The sequence below is a fragment of the Aphelocoma coerulescens genome, chromosome 1 (genome assembly GCF_041296385.1).
Source record: "Aphelocoma coerulescens isolate FSJ_1873_10779 chromosome 1, UR_Acoe_1.0, whole genome shotgun sequence".
Classification (NCBI taxonomy): Eukaryota; Metazoa; Chordata; class Aves; order Passeriformes; family Corvidae; genus Aphelocoma; species Aphelocoma coerulescens.
The window spans coordinates 35,115,315-35,119,874 of NC_091013.1; positions in this window are offsets into that span (position 1 = coordinate 35,115,315).

The window sequence follows — 4,560 nt, forward strand, 5'->3', positions numbered from 1 at the left end:
TCTGGAAGCGACTTTAACACAATTCTTTATCAGTGAGAGTACAATACTGAGTGCATGGTACAGAAATTAAAGTACTTATGTTACTGCTGTAGAACTACAATTTCAGACTGATGCATCTCACCTTTCTAGGAATAATCAAGCAAATGTCACTGTAACTTAAAAGGCAAAGGAATTCTGTAATAAAGAATTTTCAGTCTTTTCTGTCGAGATATTTTTATCTACACAAATCAAGTTCAGCTCTCATTATTTTCAATGTAAAGAAATACACTCTGACAAAACAAAATCCCCCCTACCATGTTCATTTGCACCCAGAAAGAATCCATTTCTATTCGCAGAGTCTAAAATGAGCACAGAATCACGTAGCTAAATTATAGGTGAATGCAATATGCAGTTTTATTCTACACTTCAGAGACGAATCCTATCTTTGAAGTCTTGTTTAACAGCCACTGTATGGAGCTTTAATTCTGGTAAAAATATTACTAAATATTAAAATAAAATAAAATAAAATAAAATAAAATAGGAACTAGGACTAGGAACTAACAATGTCTGTAGCTAAAAATGTTTATCTAAACGGATACCGAAATCGGCCATATAAAAAGTTTCTAGCACAGTTTCGAGTATTAGAAAGCAGGCATTCTTTATTGCAGTGTGCCGCTCACTCTGAGGTTATTTCCTCGAATCAAGTGCACTGAATGTCAGGAGAACAGAGTTTTTATCATACACACTGTTTATGTATTCATTTACTATCCCCACTTCCTTGGTTTTTTTTTACGTAGTCGCATCCCTTACCTGAAGTCCTATATGGTTCTTTGGGGTCTGTCTTCAATGTCCAGTGTCCTTTTTAGGGGACTGTTCCTCAATGCCTGCATTTAAGTATTGTTCTGCATAACTTCTGCTTTGTCAGCCTTGCAGAGCTGAGCTGGCATTCTGCTTACATTTTGCATGATTTCTGTTTTCCTAAGTTATATAGTTTATCTGTTTCTTCAAGGCTGTGTCATTCTGTTCTACTGTCCTTGATAAGAGTAAGATGTTGTTCTGATCCGCTATCCTTATCAAATGAGCAAAATGCTGTCCTTATCAAAACTATTTCCAATTTTCCGCTTTTGGAACAATTTGTTGTGCATGGAGAAAAAGGCTAAGGTGGAATGTTAACACCACAATAAATATCCCATTTGGTTGGAGACTGGATTAAGGTTTCAAATTGTGGTAGACTCCAACTCCAACATGGACTATTTCCTGAAGTGCTCCAAAAAAGAACCCAAGTTGGTTCTGCAATGAAAATATTAAACATGTAGTTTCTTTTAAAGTACTATTTCTATCATTCAATGAATAAAAATCAGTCCAGTATAAGTACCTTTACTTGGTGCAAAGTTTTCTTCGCATTATAGCCTTGTGTGACCTGGAGATCTCTGTTCCTACCCTGACAGCCACAAATACGTAGAAACAGATGCTTCCATATTTGAGTCCCAGTCTGAAATAATAGCTCAGAAGCATGCGCTTTGGAGAATGTTTACTGCAATCATATTATATAGAATACCAAAATCACAGAATGGTTTGGATTAGAAGGGACATTTAAACATTGTCTAGTCCAACATCCTTGCCCCCAACCTGGTCTTGAACACTCCCAATGAAGGAGCATCCACAGCTTGTCTGAGCAACCTGTTCACAGAGATTGGGGATTGCCCTAGCCCAGGTGCAGGGCCTTGTTATTTCCATCAAGTTTACATAAGTCCATTCCTCAAGCCTCTCAAGCTCCCTCAGGATGACATCCCCTCCCTCTAATGCATCAACTGCACCACTCAGCCTGGTGTCATCCACAAACTCACTGAAGGGTGCACTTGATCTCACTGCCCATGGCACTGCTGAAGAGGTAAAATAGTGCTCATCCAATCATAGACACTTGTGGAACACCACTTGTTGCCAATTTCCACTTGGGCATTGAGGCACTGACTGTAAGTCTTTGGATGAGCCCATCCAGCCATCCAACCATCCATCTGTCAAAGTGATGTCTGTCCAATCTAGAGGCAAGACTGTTGTGGGAGACTGTATCAAAGGACTTACAGAAGGGATTTATATAGGATAAGTGAGTAGAAATGTTTTTTAGGTTTAATGCATGGAGTGACCCAATGCTGCTACTCAGAGAAAAATTTTCCTTCTGAAATTAGGGTGTGTTTTTTCAGTATTTGCAAGGGAGGAAAATTAAAGCAGAATAAAACAGACACAAACCAAAGAATGGAGTGTCTTAACAAGGGATGACTGAGAAGCAAAGTATCAAGACACAAAATTAAGCCCTCAAAAGGTCCAGGTAGCCTTCATCTTTTATGCAGGCAGTGACTTGCTGCTTTCTAGGCTGAATGAGTTATCAGCCTTTGTTTCTGTTACTTGGGAAGATTCTCAAAGTGGCCACATGATGGTAGCCTAGGATCAGGTACAAGGAAGCTAAATCATGAAAGTAAAGGAAATAAGGAGGAAAATTAATACTTGTAAACTGAAATAAATGTCTGGATGAGTCATCTCCACAAAGTGAGGACCTGAGCTATAATTCAGCTTTCAGGTATTGTAATATCCATAGCCCTATACTGAGATATGCTATATGTTTGGAGCTCTGCACGCTAATAGACAAATTCATATCTAGTAAAATTCTGCTTATACTTTCCTTCCTGCTTCTTGGTATCTTGCATAAAAGGTGACTGGTTTAGAATAGATTAAACCAGAGAAACAAAATCAAAAATGAATGAAAGATTCTCTTTTGATATTTAACCTCTTCATTACTATAACTGCAATGTTCACTCTTGGCATTAGCAATGAAGAAGACTAAATGCATATCGTGGAATTCTTATGTTTTAAATTAAAGTCTACAAAGCTAGTTATATAAAAGTTGTACAATTATTCTGGCTTTAAGAAGAATACAGATTGACTCAAAAAATTGTTGTTCTGTTAAAATGTGCTCATCTTGTAAAATATGCCTTCAGACTACTCTGGCATGCAACTCCTTTCCCTTTTGTTAAGCAAATCAAATCATCCTTCAGACTGCAAAGCAGCTAAGGAAAACTTCATCATCAGGTTGACTGCCTTGGTGAAAACATCCATGTTTAGGTCAAACACTGATTATGAGACTCTAATTGACAAGACTATGAGAGATGCCTATGTAGTACCCCAAATCCTCTGCAGAGGTGATCTTGGGCATAATCATGAAGTCTTACATTCCACACAATTAGTTAAATTGCCTATACTGAAATTGATTGAATACTGTTTGCTCTGTATAAATATTGAAGGTTCCAACTTTTCCAATCTATATGAAAAATTGTATTAAGAAAAATGACCTGAAAATAAATTAAGGCTTTTGTTCCAGCTCAGTTTCCAGTAACCAAATTCACTGTAGCAGTTACAGCATCACCCAACTTCTCTAGTCCTAGGACTCAGGGTTCCAAGAATAATTCTGTTCTGAGAACAGAAGAGGGTCCAGTTTCAAGAATTACAGAAACAGAGTAGTTACAAAAGTCTCAGCATTATTGCAGTCCTCCAGCAGACCTCTTTCAATTCCTCTACACAGCAGTAATCAGAAGTCCTTACTTCTGCAGGTCCTGAAATGAAATGTCATAGCAGGGAACGTGGTAGTGTCCTGCTGTTTATGAATAAAATTGAGGAATTGAGACCTGAAGAAGAGGAAACATCTCAAGGACCATCCCCTACCTATTTCTCCTCTGCTCAGCAGAGCAACAAGAGCAAAGGGTGATGGGAATGAAGATGTACAAGATACAGACAGAGAGAAGGGGGACAGATTTGATATGATATACCACTCCTCCAGTGAGATAGAACACCAGCGAGTAGTGCACTCATTGAACATTATAAATAATCAGATTTAAATGCTGTTGTCTACTTTAATAACTTCATTTTCCTGTTAAAAATATTTAAAGATGAGGAAGACTGGGGGCTCCATACTCAGACTGTATCATGGGGTACATGAAAAGCAGATTCTATGCTTCTCAGTTCCAGGACACCAGCACAGACAAGTGACATACTGTTGATTTGATACACTCAGGACATTTGCACACATGAAGAAACTTTTCCTGATCTGTGCATTGATTTCACCCAACCCAGAAAAAAGTGTACACATGTCAAACAGGAACATTGTCGAGACTGGTGACATGGTTTGTTACCCATCTATAGGGAATTGTGCTGGCTTGTGCAAAGCTGGAAACAGCTCTTCTGCAGGCCAGGGCACTGGGCTAATACTTCTGTACAGGGCAGTGTCCCTAAGCAATAAGCAGAAAACAGTGGCATGGCTTGAAGTAATGGTACCTGACCTATACCTGAGCCAGAAGGAAGACTCATGTTCATCTGCCTTTCAGGTGGTGCCCTGTACAAACATCTGTATGAAAAATGTGTGACGGAAGTGAGTGAAAATTATGTGAATGAAGTAATGAAGAGGGCGTCCTTCTATTCTGATCTCTTTGTCTCCCAAGGCAGGGAGTGACCCTGCTTCTCCCCATGGTTTAACGGAAGTAAGGATAAGGGAAATGAGGCAATGAAATCACACTGTCAAAGCATGCAAAAATA